At 40.5% G+C, this 16,509-nt stretch overlaps 1 protein-coding gene across 1 annotated transcript in view; it reads right to left on the bottom strand.

The window, feature by feature from the left end:
- LOC117539135 (glutamate receptor ionotropic, kainate 5-like) overlaps positions 1-15,331 on the bottom strand; it is a 358,516-nt gene extending 343,185 nt beyond the window's left edge. Inside the window, exon 1 of the mRNA XM_034205164.1 lies at positions 14,891-15,331. The gene's annotated coding sequence lies outside the window, so the exon portion shown is untranslated. The remainder of the gene's footprint in view (positions 1-14,890) is intronic.
- Between the last annotated feature and the right edge of the window lie 1,178 nt (positions 15,332-16,509).

The raw sequence follows: 16,509 nt of genomic DNA, 5'->3' as shown, positions 1-16,509 counted from the left end.
GCCGCGGTGCGTTCAAGGACCTCTATAGAAAATCGGCCCTTTCTGTGTCAGCCCCCCATGAGCCAATCTTCCTTTTATGGAAGGATTGGCGGCGGAGTGGGCCGCCAGAGAGTGCTACAGCTTCTTAGCTGCGACGACACAGCTGCTTGCAAGTCCCCTAACACAGTCTTATGGGGAATGGAAGCTTAGCTGTGTACTGACAGAATGGATGGACAGGACACTGAAACTGGGGTACTCACTCCAGTTTTGCAGCGTCCCTCCTCCATTCAGGGGCTTAAGAGAGGCAAATCTATCATCCCAGGACTCCTCCTGGTTTCCTTTCAACAGAGATTCAGGCCCTGTTGCAAGAACAGGCTGTGTCTGTTGTGCACTTTCAGGAGAGAGAAAAGGGGCTTTACTCCATGTACTTCCTGGTTCCCAAGAAGACAGGAGAATTCAGACCCATTCTGGATCTTCGCAGCCTGAATCAGCACATTGCCTGCAAAAAGTTTCATATGTAAACCAATTACTGGAATTAGGGCAGCCTTTTACTCTTCAGGTTGCATATGGAAAATGAGTAGCAGTCTACTGCTATGCTATTCATTTCACTTTCTCCTACTTCCTGTACCCGGTTTCCTGTCTAACCTTCAGTAGCCTACAAATTCTACAAAAATATAAATTGCAAATATGAAACATACAGGTCAATATCACCTTGCTATTGGTAGCTGAACTGTCGATACCCCAAAACATATTCTTAAATAGAAATACCTAATTTTTTAGTTATTTAGACACAATTAACACTTATAGTTTCATGTCTTGCTGCTTCCCCTCCCTCCGGCTGAAATTATGAATGTAAGCGTATTGTAATCATAGATAACACGGCAGGGTCCGTTACAGTTTGTTTTTATCTGATTTCAATTAAACAAAGTCTTGGCTTTCAGAATATTAAACTTGTTTCGGCAAATTCAGATGATAAATACAACTTTGAAGCTTGTAACGACGGCATAATTACAAGTGGAGAACGGAGTAACTTGACGTCACAGCAGGCATAACAACAGCCGGTGTTTCTCGTGAGGGTTTTCCCGGGAAACAAACACAATACACACAAACGCAAAAATACACAAACACACACACACATACAGTACATACACACTCGCGAGCTTCCACCAGACCAGTAATCCAAACGAAAATATCTTCCCTCCGTAGTATTTTGATCATTTGCTCCGCTAATAATCAATCAGATCGATGGGTTCCAGAGAAGAGAAAACTTTGAAGGCCTTTTTCTCAAAATCATGACTCGGTGACAGTCATTATATAATGTGACATATTTCCCTTAATATTTGGAGTACAAAAACAATCCTGATATCATTAGAAAGCTAGGAATTTCCTCTTTCCAGCAGTGTATACAACTCAAAATGTGTCTTCGGGTCAATGTGACTGATTTCGATGGAGCAGGTCACATATTTGTTAAAGGTAGGGTAGGTAAGAATGGAGAAACCAGCTCGAGTGCGCTAGAATTTGAAAGTACGCAGCCGAAAAAAATCTGCCTCTTCCTTACAGAGCCCCTCCTCCAACACACACGGACGCGCACATGACCAATGAGGGCACGAGATAAGTTTGTGCACGAGATGGAAGGCTGACAGGCAGGTAGGCCATCCAGTTACTTTAGCCGGGCCGGCTCAAATAATTGGTCGTGCTTTTTACAGCGCCATGGCTTCCACAGATGAATTTGTTTTATGTATTTATTGTCAAAGCATTTAATATATTCATTGCTATCGGGATGTTAAGAGCATTCCATGGAATATAACAAAGTGTTTCTGAAGTGAATTACCTCCCCCACCTTTAAGTGTTATTATGGGAGAATTACTATTCTTGTGCTACTACTGCCTTATTAGGCCCATATTGTGCAGAGCATATTAAGACCCAAACTCATGTACAACAACTTCCTTACTTGCAACAAATAAGCACTAATTAGAGGGTTATTGAGGAAAAGCTCTCAATTAATGGCTTATTACTTATAGAATATGGTCATGTAGAATAAGGCATTAATAAGTGTTTTATAATGACTAATAAAGAGCCAATATACTGCTAATATGCATGTTAATTAACAACTAGTTGATGGTTAATTTGTGTACCTTAATATAAAGTGTTACCAAACATGATTGTATTTATTAATTTTGTCTTATGTCTTCTCATTATTTATTTGATTTTATTCTATTTTTATTATAGTACTTTTTACTTCCTTGTATCCCTTGAATTGTTTTATTATGTTGCTATTCTGCATGTATGAAAAAAAGGTTGTGCTAAAGCTTTATTATGTTTATTATTATTATTATATTATTATTATTATTATAATTATTATTATAGGGACTCATCTTGCATCTGAGGACTTAAGTGTCCCCACAATACTTGTGACTTTACAAGTCACAAATACAGGTCTGTGTGTGTGTGCTTATGTGTGTCTACCATATTGTAATGGGTATTCAGGTTGCATTCTCGTGTTCAAAATGGGGGAACTTTATTGACAGAAGTGTAAAGTAACTAGTAGTAGATTTACTCCACTATAGTTCAGAGGTAAATGGTGTACTTTTCCTCCACTACATGTATTTAATCCCTTTAGTTACTTCACAGATGTGGATGAATGATGTGAAATATAATCAAGTGTTAAATCAGACTTTAGTTCCACCTGGGGTAAATTCACAAGCTACCCTGCAGTATACAAAGTCATTCAAACTAGCTGCACCTTTACCAGCTTTGAGAACACTTTCATGATCAATCATTATAAAACATATCATATATATTATTCTGAAATGGACCAATCTGCACAACGACTACTTTTACTGTCGCTACTTTCACTATATTTTGATGCCAATACTTTTGTACTTCCACACGGCTCTCCGTCGCGTTGAAGCTTGCCGGTAGGCGTGTCTGGTGCGCGACCAACAACCAATCACATTAATCTCCCGCCCGGACACACAAGCACGTGGTTTGATTGGCTAGCGCTTGTACTGGCATATGATTTGATTGGCTAGCGCTTCCGTCGACGCTTGAAAAGGTGAACTTTTCTCAACTTTCGAAGCGAGCAACGGAGGCAAAGCGACGCGACGAAACCACAATGCAGTTCGGCAAAGCTTGACGTCACCCCATTCAAAGTGAATGGGAAGCGTCTCCGTTGAAGCACGCGACAGAGCAGTGTGGACGTACCGTTACTTCAGTAACATTTTGAATAGAGTGCCACAGTGACGCATCCTAAAACCCGGAAGTAAGCTTCTTCCGGTTCCTTTGTCAAAAAAGCAATGCAATTTCTCCATAGGATTTTGCAAAATAGCTCGAAATAAGGTCTGTGTTTGACACACATTTAAGAGACGGATCACGTTTTGTTCAGTCGGATAATCTCCACATGTCTACCCTACAGGTCTTTTACTGAACAAAACGTGATTCGTCTCTTAAATGTGTGTCAACCACAGACCTTATTTCGAGCTATTTTCCAAAATCCTATGGAGAAATTGCATTTTGTCGAGGGAACCGGAATAAGCTTACTTCCGGGTTTTAGGACACGTCACTGTGGCACTCTATGCAGGTCTTTTACTCGTAACAGAGTATTTCTACACTCTGGTACTTCTATTTTTAATAAAGTACAAGATATGAGTACTTCTTCCACCGCTGTCTACTGGTTGCAGAAATAAGTCAGTTTGTATAGAAGTTTATGAGAAAATGTGCCTACAGTACATCTCACTCGATTAATTAGCTCAGTAAACAGTTGTCCAATGAGTTTATAGTCTCAAATGCTAATTTCAAGTCTTCTTCAATGCATCATGTTGTTCATTTGTAAATAATAGTCCCGTTTAGAGTAGGATCTATGAGATAAACAAACAATCCATTAGGCTTTAAATCACATTTGTGTCTCGGCAGCAGGAGTCCATCTTTGGCCCAGCTGGAAGTGACAGGTCTATAAAACGAGCCCCTCTAAAGCCACTGCTGCTGACCTGAGCGCTGAGCAGACCAACACATGGAGAGAATAACTAATGCAGTCAGAACACTGCGAGGACGCACTCTACACAGCTCCTTCAGACAGAGAGCTGTACGGATACTATGTTACAAGTAACAGTCCTGTATTTAAAATGTTACAAATTGTTTATTGACTAAATTACAAATGTTTTATTTTTGCTGCTAATTCAGACTAGCAAAACATTTTTGTATTCTATTCAGTGTTGGAAAGTAACTAAGTACATTTACTCAAGTATTTGACCCAAGTTCTTTTTTGACATATCTGTACTTTACTTGAGTATTTACATTTAAAGCTACTTCATACTTCTACTCTGCTATTTTTCAGAGGTAAATATTGGACTTTTGATTCTAATATCGTACTATTAATTTTAACACTCACAGTTACTACTTACTTGTACATATAAAAACACATGATACTGTACGCTGATTTGGTGTAATGCATTACTGTACTATTCTACAGAGTATTTCCACATTGACAAACTACAATAAAATGCTCTAACATGTATAAAAACAGGATAATATGATAACCATCATAATACTGTGAAAAGAGCCATTCTGCTTAACTAGTACTTTTACTTTTGATACATTTATCTAATAATTCATGCTGTACTCAACATAGTTCTGAAATGTCCCATTGTGCAGTATGATTATTTGATATTTTAGTACTATTACTTAGATACAATTTTAAAATCAGGACATAAGCTTGTAATGGAGTATTTATGATATTGATTATGGTAATTGTACTTCCAACACTGGTGCTATTGAAAATGTTCTCTTCTTCGAGTCTCTCTATGATCTATCATATTGGTATTTTGTAACTTCATTTCCTCCTTCCAGCTAACTGAAAGGAGGAAGCCTCCAATTAAAAGCCAGCACTTCATCTCCCTCCGCACCTCCAATCATCCCTCTTAAATCCTCTTCGTAAAAGGCTGACCACATATACGCTCTAATTTAAGGTGACCAGATTTTCAAAATTAAAACCGGGGACATTTTTTGTTTTGCGGTCAAAATCTCATTAACATATCCATTTTTCTTCACTGTTAAAGAAAAAAAGGGGGACAATTCTGCTTCAATGTAATTCAAACATTTTAACTGTTGGATACAAACAGAAGGACGATAGCTCATATATGAGACTTCAAAGGTCTCATTTTGAAACTGTACATCAGAAAAACCTGATTCTCTCTGAGTGATTAGATGGGTGTCCTGCTATCATCCTGAAGAGAAATAAGTATTTGATACTGGATAGTTTTTGTTTTATTCTTATCTAAAAACCGAGGGATGATAGCTCATATATGAGACTACAAAGGTATTTTATTTTGAAACTCTACATCAGATTGTCCAGATTCTCTCTGAGTGACTAGATGGGGTGTCCTGCTATCACCCTGGAGTGAAATAAGTCTTTGATAATTTGACAGTTTTTTATTTATTCTTGTATAAAAACAGAAGGACGATAGCCCATATGAGATTTCAAAAGTATTTTATTTTGAAACTCTACATCAGATTGTCCTGATTTTCTCTGATTGACTAGATGGGGTCTCCTGCTATCACCCTGGAGTGAAATAAGTATTTGATTGACTTCGAATGACTCTTTGATTATGGACGGTTTCCATTAAATAATAATCAAAATATAGATGGACAATAGATCTAATTTGAGATTTTAAACAGCATACATTTTAAATTGTGCTTCAGAAAGTAATGTTATTTTAACCCCCAGGACAGAGGGGCTAAAGAACTGTTTTGTGTTCTTGATAGCTATGGACTGACTCAGCATGTGACGGAGCCCACGCACAATAAGGGGCACACTCTGGACTTAATTATCTCAAAGGGTCTGAATATCTCTAAGGTTGTGGTGACTGATGTTGCACTCTCTGACCATTCCTGTGTTTTCTTTGAGAGCTCTATTTCTGTTCACAAATGTTTTCAAAAAGAGGTAACCACAAAGCGATATTTAACTGAAAATACTAGGGAAATGTTTACTCAGAATTGTTCTTCCACACTTGCCCCTGCTAACATCTCAGTAAATGAGCTAGTAGATCATTTTAATTCAAAAATTAAAAATGTTATAGATGACATTGCTCGAACTAAGGTAAAGGAAGTGACTGGGAAGAAAATATCTCCATGGAGAAAGGCCATGACCGTGAAAACAGAAAAAAGAGAATGTCGAAAAGCTGAACGCAGGTGGCGAAAAACAAATCTCCAGGTTCACTTTGAAATCTATAAAGAGAGACTTGGCCTTTATAATTTGGAATTGAAAAACGCACGACAATCGTTCTTCTCTGACATCATTACCAAAAACAACGCACGTGCCTTGTTTGCTACCGTCGACAGACTAACTAACCCCCCAGTGTCAGTAGCCTCTGTATTTCTATCCACCAGGGCATGCAATGATTTTGCCTTTTTCACTGACAACATTCAGAAAATCAGACAAGCAGTCAGTGCCTCTGCATCAGGTACAGCAAATGTGTTGTCTCTGTGTCCACTTAACTTCAATTCAAACACCATGACACAATTCCATCAGATTAATGATAAAAACCTACAGGACATTATTCAACTTCTGAAATCCTCCTCCTGCTGCCTTGATATTATTCCAACAGGGTTTTTCCTTGCATGGCCTCAGATCTACTTCATATAGTAAACAAATCTCTTCACTCAGTTATTTTTCCACAGGCCCTGAAAACTGCAGTCATTAAACCGCTCTTAAAAAAGAATAATCTAGATCAGGGGTGTCAAAGTTAAGGCCCGGGGCCAAATCCGGCCCGCGACTTCATTTCATGCGGCCCCACAAGAGCAAAGAATATAATGTGTTTATTATACAGTTACATGCCGCTTTACAGAAGCACATTGCCCATAAACTACATGTCCCACAATGCATCTCAAATATGACTTTTTTTCAAAATGTTACTTTTTTTTCAGAATTTCACTTTTTTGTTTTGTCTTTCCAGAATTTGGCTTTTCTTTTTAAATCATTTTGTGACATTCTCACTGAAGAGACTTGCAATTCTTTGCCCTAGACTTCTGCTTTCAGACGTAGTTAATTTTGAAATGATTAACCTATCCGATAATAATCCAATGCAGAGGAAATAATGTTATATAATAAATGATTTTATATATATTAAATATTTATATATTTATTGTTATATAGTCTTATATATAAAACTGGCCCTTTGAGTGCAACCATGATGCTGATGTGGCCCGAGTTGAAATTGAGTTTGACACCCCTGATCTAGATGCTTCAGTAATGAACAATTACAGGCCCATATCAAACCTGCCATTTCTAGGTAAAATCATTGAAAAAGTTGTTTTTCAACAGTTGAGTAATTTCTTGCATTTAAATAACTGTTTTGATGTGTTCCAGTCAGGCTTTCGTCCAAACCACAGCACTGAGACTGCTCTTGAAAAGGTATTCAATTACATCCACTTAAACACAGACAGTGGCAGAACTTCAGTGTTAGTATTATTAGATCTCAGTGCTGCGTTTGACACTGTTGACCACAGCATATTACTAGACCGACTGGAAAACTGGGTGGGACTTTCGGAAACAGTTCTAAATTGGTTTGAATCCTACTTAAAGGACAGAAAAAACTTTGTTTCTATAGGTAAATACACATCTGAGTTGACAAATATGACATGTGGGGTTCCTCAAGGCTCCATCTTGGGGCCTCTTCTCTTTAACATCTACATGCTACCACTGGCTCAGATAATGAAGAACAACAAAATAAGTTACCATAGCTATGCAGATGACACACACATTTACGTAACATTTTCACCAGGAGACTATGCTCCAATTCAAACACTGAGTAAGTGCATTGAACAAATCAATGACTGGATGTGTCAGAACTTTCTCCAATTAAACAAAGATAAAACTGAGGTAATGGTTTTTGGAGCCAAGGCAGAATGTATAAAAGTTAGCGCTGAGCTTCAGTCTGCAATGTTCAAAACAACAGATAAAGCCAGAAATCTAGGTGTAGTCATGGACTCTGACCTGAGTTTCAACAGTCACATTAAAACAGTTACTAAATCAGCCTACTATCACCTAAAGAATATATCTAGGATTAAAAGACTAATGTCACAGCAGGATTTGGAAAAACTCCATGCTTTTATCTTCAGTAGACTCGACTACTGCAATGGTGTCTTCACAGGTCTCACTAAAAAATCTATTAGAAAGCTGCAGCTAATTCAGAACGCTGCTGCTCGAGTCCTCACTAACACTAGGAAAGTGGATCACATCACTCCTGTTCTGAAGTCTTTACACTGGCTTCCTGTGTGTCAAAGAATAGATTTCAAAATACTGCTGCTGGTTTATAAAGCACTGAATGGTTTAGGCCCAAAATACATTTCTGATCTTCTGCTAAATTATGAACCATCCAGATCTCTCAGGTCTTCAGGGACTGGTCAGCTTTCTGTCCCCAGAGTCAGAACTAAACATGGTAAAGCAGCGTTCAGTTATTATGCTCCAAATATCTGGAACAAACTCCCAGAAACCTGCAGGTCCGCTGCAACTCTGACTACTTTTAAATCCAGACTAAAGACGTTTCTGTTTGTCGCTGCTTTTAATTGAACTATTCATATCTTAGACTGCACTGTAACTTTTATCCATGTATTTTTTCTTTTAATGTTTATTTTATTATCTTTTCTTTTTAATGACTGATTTTAAATGCAATTTTTCTCATTTTCATGTCTTTCATTTTTTGTAAAGCACTTTGAATTGCCTTGTGTTGAAAAGTGCTATATAAATAAACTTGCCTTGCCTTGCCTTGCCTTGCCTTGCCTTGCCTTGCCTTGCCTTGCCTTGCCTTGCCTTGCCTTGCCTTGCCTTGCCTTGCCTTTAGGAGTGTTGTGAGATGGTGTCAACATCAATTGAAATTAGTCACCCAGTGGAAATGTCAGATATGTCATCATGACTGAATACTTACATTTTACATTCACTCAGTTATAATGTGGTAGTTATACGTAGTTTGTTTTAAATGATTATTGATCACATTATATAGTACATATTTCTTAATTTAAGCTCCAGTATATATGAATATGTTTGGTGTGTATTTTAGGTATATTTGTTATTGACCGAGTAAACGCTTTTATTTTGAAGGCAGGTATTACAGGCCTCTACCGTAATTAATGCATAGGATATTCGCGCACCGCAATACAACCTGCGGGCTGGCTTGACTGTTTTTTCCGAAGTGGGGGCTGGCTTGACTACAGTCTGTAGTGTTTACTGTTGTGGAAATATTTTCCAAGGCCCATAACTTTGACCCAGTTTATCAGTTCAAACTGTCCTGACTGAGCACACGCACCTCGTAACCTTGGCTGCTGTGCTCTCAGTGTTCTGTCTCCCTGTTCCTGCCTGTTGGCGTCAGCTGATAGAGGTGTTATGATTCTATGTTCCTGCCTGTTGACATCAGCTGAGAGAGGTGTTATGATTTTATCTTGTTATGCAGCATGTTGATGATGCTCTCGGAACTAGCTAAATACAGGGGTCCGGGGTAGAGTTCTCCAGAATTGACGTGGCAACCCACCCGTGCAGTCTCACCGTGACTGCTGTGACTTGTGATGTGAATCCTCCGGCCGAAACTCCAAATAAACCTCCAGTGTTTGACATTGAAGCTCCTGCTCTACCGTGTCTCTTTCCTGAGTCGGTGACTCCCACTGCATTGCTACACAGAAGTTTCCCTTACATTTACCCAGTGTTTCCTGACATGAAACGTTTTATTTCACGTTGCTATGTGTTTTTAACGTATATTAAAAAACGGGGAAATTTCCGGGGACAGTTTCAACCGGGGACAGGCCAATAAAAACGGGGACTGTCCCCAGAAAACGGGGACGTCTGGTCACCCTACTCTAATTACGACAAAAAAGTGTGAGGCCTGACATCCCTCTCTCCTCCGACATAAACTGTGACGGCTCATTCTGCCATATCCGCTGTGAGAATGGCTTTTCAAACGGCAGTGATCGACTTTCTAACTGATGTCATCTGGCGTGGAGGTATGATGAATGCTCCTCCGTACCAGCCGAGCAGAGGACAGGCTGAGGGGTGAAAGGTGATATATAACTGTTGGCATCACGATGGTTAATAAACTGAAGCCACGCAGAGACAAAAGGGACGCGAGACAGAAGTCTGAGCTCCTGATATCTTCCACCGCCATTTGGAGAGAATTTACAACTCCATCAGTCACCAGCATGTTCTCACCTCTCCTTTAATATCTCTATTTTATTACCTTCCCTTTCTGGTACCTCGCTCTGTGTCGCACGGGATCTGTCACTCGAAAACTGAAAGTTCGCTCACACCGGACACGAAGCGAAGATTTGCATCGCTTTACTCGTGCAGGTTTGACCGTGGCATCATTTGTGTTTACTCACGTCACTCGAACTAGACTCGCTGTCAAGGAGGCGGAGCCTATCTCCATGTAGATACCAACAACAAAATAAACATATTTTACGTTAATGTAATTGAAATACACGTATCAAAATGATGCTGGAATAACTACATACTGATATTGATGACTAAAATCTATTAATTAATGCTTTTGCGACTGTTTCCACATGGCGACAGGCAAAACACTTTTTTTAATTTTTTAGGGTTACTGTTTTCACTCATGATGCGTACGCCGAAGCAGTGCTATCGTAAACAAGTGCAGAGCTAATCCAGAGGCACTGCACTAGACTCTTCCATAATACCCAGTTTCTTGATTAATATTCTATGCAGGCTCGAACTGAAAATGAGAGGTGTGTGCGTGTCACATGCATTCATTATTGACAATCAATCTGCAGGGAACACACTCTGAAGTCTGAATTGGATGTGAAACACACCAGCACACTGAAGTATTTACATACTATCTCTGATCTCAATGTCAGTCATTACATTTTCTGTAAGAGAGGTAAATGACCAAGAAGAGTATTGATTATTTTAATCATTAACCTTGATCTACAGTAATGTGAATGTGAGTAGTCGATATCATCTGAACTGCTGGTGAACAACACACACACACCGTGCTGGATCTCTGTGACAGATCTGTGTAGGTTGAGTCAGTGTGCAGCAAACCTTCCTGGTTGGAGGAGTACATCCAAAAGCCTGAAACATCGAACATCGCGGGGAAATTCCTTCGACTCATTTTGAAGTTTTGGGGGAAGCCGGAAGTGACGTCAATGCGGGAACGCTTCACTGTGCGGCGAGAGAGCCAAACACGGACAAAGTGTGTTGTCATGCGTAGAAATGGTGAATTACTGAGTTTACTGTAGGCACGTTAATAACGTTGTAATGAAGTTGACTACAGTATATTCATATTTGTCAGTGCTTTCATGTCAATTCGGCGAACATAAACATAAATGATCGTGATGAAGATGATGATTAAATTAGGATTACAAATCGGTAGTGAGAGCTACTAAATTTCCTCCCGTGGGATGTGATATAAAAACAAATCGATTATTTTTGTAGTTGTAAACTAAAGTGGATGAAACTACATTTATTAGTGCTTTCATGTCAATTCGGCGAACATATGATACATTAAATGATCGTGAGGGTGATGACTACAAATCGTTTGTTTGAGCCGGTCTGCATTTCCTGATGAGAAAACAAACCGATGCTTTTTGTAGTTGTAGTACACCAACATGGATTAAACGTGTGGTTTTTTTACCACAATGTTGGGGAAATTAATGGATAAAATGCACGGATTATTATTATTATTATTATTCCCACTCCGATCGGGACACTAGGTCCACCGTTTCCCCGCAGCGAGGCTCCCCCCGTTGACAGTTTACGTGGGCTGGGTGCAGTGGCGGACTGGCCATCGGGACGAATCCCGATGGGCCGGTACCGAAGTGGGCCGGTCGGATAAATCACTAGCACATCCCCCACTCCCCCCGTTGACAATTTACTAGCGGTACCGAAGTGGGCCGGTCGAGAGTCCCGGGATGATTTTTAGTCCCATTCCACCACTGGCTACATGACCGTATGATCGCCCATATTGACGCACCTAATTCCTAAACTTCTAACAGATACAACATAAAGCGATCCTTCAGCCTCATATGAGCTCTCAGACACGTTCAAAATTAAACTGTCATCGCTGTCTGAGCTTGCTGCTGTGTGCGCCATCGTGCGTTTGCATGCAGATGCTGGGATCCTGAACGGTGCAGCTGGAGCGCTGTGCCCGCAATGACGTCACACATCATTTGGCGGGACTTGAAGAATCCCCGAGAAGATCCAGAAAATGGTCAACATTAAAGGGCAGATTAATGGTTATCAAAGTACAAATATCCAAAATCAGTTCAGTAACGGTTTTCAAGGGGACAATATTTACTCAAATTGATGGGTTTGGATGATGGGGGAAACCCGTGTCACAGGCTCTTTAAGTACACATAATACACATCATCACAGCAAAGAACATCCTGCAGGGGAGCCCACTCAGGCTTTTACACACCACTTACATATGTGCTGTGTTGTGGAGGGTACAAACTAAAGGCATATAAAGAAGGAAAAGTGGAGATGCTAAAATTAGCAATGTTCCAGCACACAACTAACTTTGTTGCTTCAGGTATGCAATAAGTCCATTTCATCCAGTTTAAAGACATTTTATTTTAGCTAAAGCACATAGAAAAATATATGGCAAGCATGGTATTAAAGAAGCCTTAAAGCTTTGGTTACCAAATGTGGGTCTGAACACTGATTTGCAATTCACTGCAATTATTAATATTAACTAAACTAAAAATGAGCATCAAACAGACGTTCACTCAACCCGACTCCCAAGCTTAAAACTTAGCAAAGGTTAAGGGCTGACACTCACAAAACATTGCGTTTTAAAAGTGCAAATATAACAAAAGTAAAAATGTAGTTACCACTTAATTTCGGTTATTGACTGGCTAGCGTCAGAGATGAAAATCTTGAATGCGAGAGTCCTTATGGAGTGGTGCAGTGATGATGTATCGTTCAGACCCAGAAGTTAGCATCATTACAAGGGTTCTCTCGACGGACAGCAATAGGATATTTCCATTCGATTTTGGACTATTGCAGAAACAAACCTTCTTTTTGTGGCAAACCAACCTTTACGATACTTACAGGTTTGGTTCAGCAGATCATCCCCTCGTATTAACACCTCTTTAAGATTTCTGAAGCACAAATGAAATCCATAGAAATCAAAGCTAACGTCAGGCTATAAACAAACTCAATCACCAGGCTTCTACTCAGCACAGATAAGCTAAAGGCGGCTAATCTTGTTTATGACACATAGGAGCTTCAGACAATCACAAACATTTACATGTAATGATGTATTTGATGTTGTAGGACAAGTTGTCAACATCTCTTAATCTTGTGTTAACCACAGACCTTATTTCGGGAATCTAACCAAAACCATGTTAAAAAATGCTATTTCAATTTCATACAGACTTATTTTAAGAATGATAGCAAGTTTATTTTTTACCTTTAAAATACATAGAACAATCTCCAATTAAGGACTATTTAATAGCTTTTTTTGGATGTTCATATTTAGTTCTGTTAACTACAAATGACCATTAGCAGATACAATTCCACAATAAAACTTGTTTTGAGACTAAATTGTGTTAAACTGTGAAATCTTTGTTTCTGATTTAAGCCAAGTACAGTCAAAACTTATCTTCTGAAGTGTTACGACAAACACTTTAACAAATCACACATGAAATGAAAAATGAAAGGCCTCACTGTAAACTGCCAACAAGTGGACCGTCCAATGTTCTCTGCATTTGGCATTTTGAAAACCCTCAGATATGTATTGTTATTGAACACACAAAATCACAACCTGTGATATTTCATAGGCAACAGGTTGGACACTGACATCAGGCCTCCAGTCTCTTCATCCTGCCACACACACTCATTGGTCTGGACCTGCAGACACTATGGAGGCCAACAGGAGCTGATGAAAGATGTGTTAAACATCCGGCTAGTGTTTCCAACCCAATCAAACAATTAATAAAAATGTCAGCGGCAAATTGGACCACATGGGACATTTAAGGATGTGAGCACTTTTCCTCTCATGAATAATTTATCACGTGAATGAATCAACTTCCCGCCTGGTGTCTGTGTGTGTGAGTGTATGTGTGACTGAAGCCATCAGATTCACTGTGTGTGCTGATGATTAGTTCCTCACACTATATGCTAACTGTAGCATGACTGGCGTTTATCAGAGTGTGTGTGTGAGCGTGCATCTGTTTTGTTTGTTTGAGTTCGAAAGAGTTAAAGCGGGTCGCGGTATGTGTTGGAGGATGTGGAGGTGGTGTGTATTGGCGGGGGTGATGAGGCAGCGGATAGATGGATGAAGAGAGTGATGGAGGGATTATTGGGGGTTCAACTCGAGACTGTTGATTTTATGTCAAGCCTGACACCTCTCAGACGTCTTCTAGGTTACTATGCTAGGATGTATACGTGCATAGGTGTGTGTGTGTGTGTGTGTGTGTGTGTGTGTGTGTGTGTGTGTGTGTGTGTGTGTGTGTGTGTGTGTGTGTGTGTGTGTGTGTGTGTGTGTGTGTGTGTGTGTGTGTGTGTGTGTGTGTGTGTGGTTGCATTTTCCTGCATGCTCGCTTGGCTGATGGTGCAAATGAGTGATTTTGGTGAAAGAGAAGAACGAAGGTGGGACGAGAAGAGGCAAAATGTGGAAACGAAGGGGAAGAGGAAGGTAGATGATGGAAAAAGGGGGACACGGATTGTCTGATACATGGTCGACGAGGGGGGGTGACGGATGGATGAAGGGAAATGAAGGAACAACAACACAGAGGAAGAGAAGAAGTGAGGAGAATAACCCACAAAGACAGGGGTGAAAAGCAGCAGAGGAGAGCAGGAAAATAGCGACCCCCCTCTGTTCCACATACACACTCAATCACACACACTCACTCAATCACACACACTCACTCAATCACACACACTCACTCAATCACACAAACTCACCCATCTGCTTCAGCTCTCCGTGGGCGAGCCAGCGAGCGGCAGTTGTAGCCGCGGCAGAGTCACAGCAGAGAGGAGAGAGCAGAGCGGGGGTCCCTCCACCGAACCGGGAGCGAGAGAGCGAGCACACAAAGACGTCTGCACCGGAGAGAGAGAGAGAGAGAGGAGGTGCCACAGACCAAACACCAGCGAGCATCTCCTCCTGATCACAATCCCAGGGTTACTCCAAATTCAGCCGAGAGGAATCTTCAGCACACACACACTAACACACACACTGCTCGTGCTCCTTGGCTGTCGCAATGACACCGTTGGCTCCTGGGGCTGATGGTGGAAGAAAATAAATGAACCTCCTTGTTCTTCTTCTTATTATTCTACTTGTTCTTCTTCTGTTGTACCTCCTGCTGCGGTCAGACTAGGTTTATCCTCTGCTGTAGAGTCCGTCCTCTCTCGGTGTCCTACTGTCTGGGATTGGCTCCACAGTGCAGAGAGCCTGGACCATGCTCACTCTCTCTCTCTCTCTCTCTCTTCACATCCCCAACCCCCTTCATACCTCTCTCACCCCTCGCTCTCCCCTCCCTTGGCTGCCTAATGCATCTCCATACCTCCTCCTCCGCTCCCTCTCCTTCAATTCAATTATCTCTGTCATTCGCTAAACATGTTCCCATCCATTTGTTTTAGTGCGCAATCTGAATTTATAAGGACTAAAGTGCCAACTGAGTCACGTCGCTTCACACCAGACAGTCAGTTGATGCCTGCAGCAGTCATCAGTAGGGATGTAACGATACCAAAAACTCACGGTACGGTATTTATCGCGATATTCAAAAATAAAGAACATTTTTCTCTATTAAATAAAGTATCAAAAACAAAGTGACAGTAACAGACTGGAACAAGAACAACCAGTGTTTGTACCTACTAGTATTACCAAACAAAGTAGGCATTTTCTTTGTGCCACTGCATCTCACAAATAAACAAGGACATTTAATAATCAGAGCCCGCAATAAAATAAATCAAGTTTCACTTTAGTTTTTCAAGTAACTCAACTCAAACTCACTAAGTAACTCACTCAGCATCATCAGACAGGTTTTTAGGAATATGAGAATGTCCACATTTCCAGGTATTTATAAGCTTGGATGTTTGGGCATTTACAATATCCCCTGCTCTGGAAAAAACTCTCTCGCTTGGTACTGATGTTGCTGGGACAGCAGTGGTCGCGTTAACCGAATATTTTATTTAACAATGACGGAAAAATCTGAAAGCAGTCTGTCATTTTGACAGATTAGAAGAAACTCGGAACAGCGCCAACGTTTCCCCGCAGCGAGGCTCTGGTGTTATGCCGTGTTATGCATGCCCTCCAAAAGGAAATGATATAGTTTCCATACCGTACTTTGCCGTACAGATCATTGAAATGTCTGGGAGTTTTTGCTTTACGCTGTGCACGCTCCCGCGACGTACATGCATATCTCGGTGGGCATGCATAACACCGCCTAACACCAAGGTTTTTGCCAAGAAGGTGAGGCTTATTGACAGGGCGAGATATAAATATACTGTTGGTACTTGTCAATGTCTCTAGGTATGTAAATGTAGCCCTGTAAATACGATGTCCTTTTGTGTGTTGAGATCTT

The sequence above is a fragment of the Gymnodraco acuticeps genome, unplaced genomic scaffold, assembly GCF_902827175.1.
Source record: "Gymnodraco acuticeps unplaced genomic scaffold, fGymAcu1.1, whole genome shotgun sequence".
NCBI lineage: Eukaryota > Metazoa > Chordata > Actinopteri > Perciformes > Bathydraconidae > Gymnodraco > Gymnodraco acuticeps.
The sequence above is the reverse complement of the archived record's forward strand: the minus strand, read 5'-3'. Positions and strand labels throughout refer to the sequence as shown.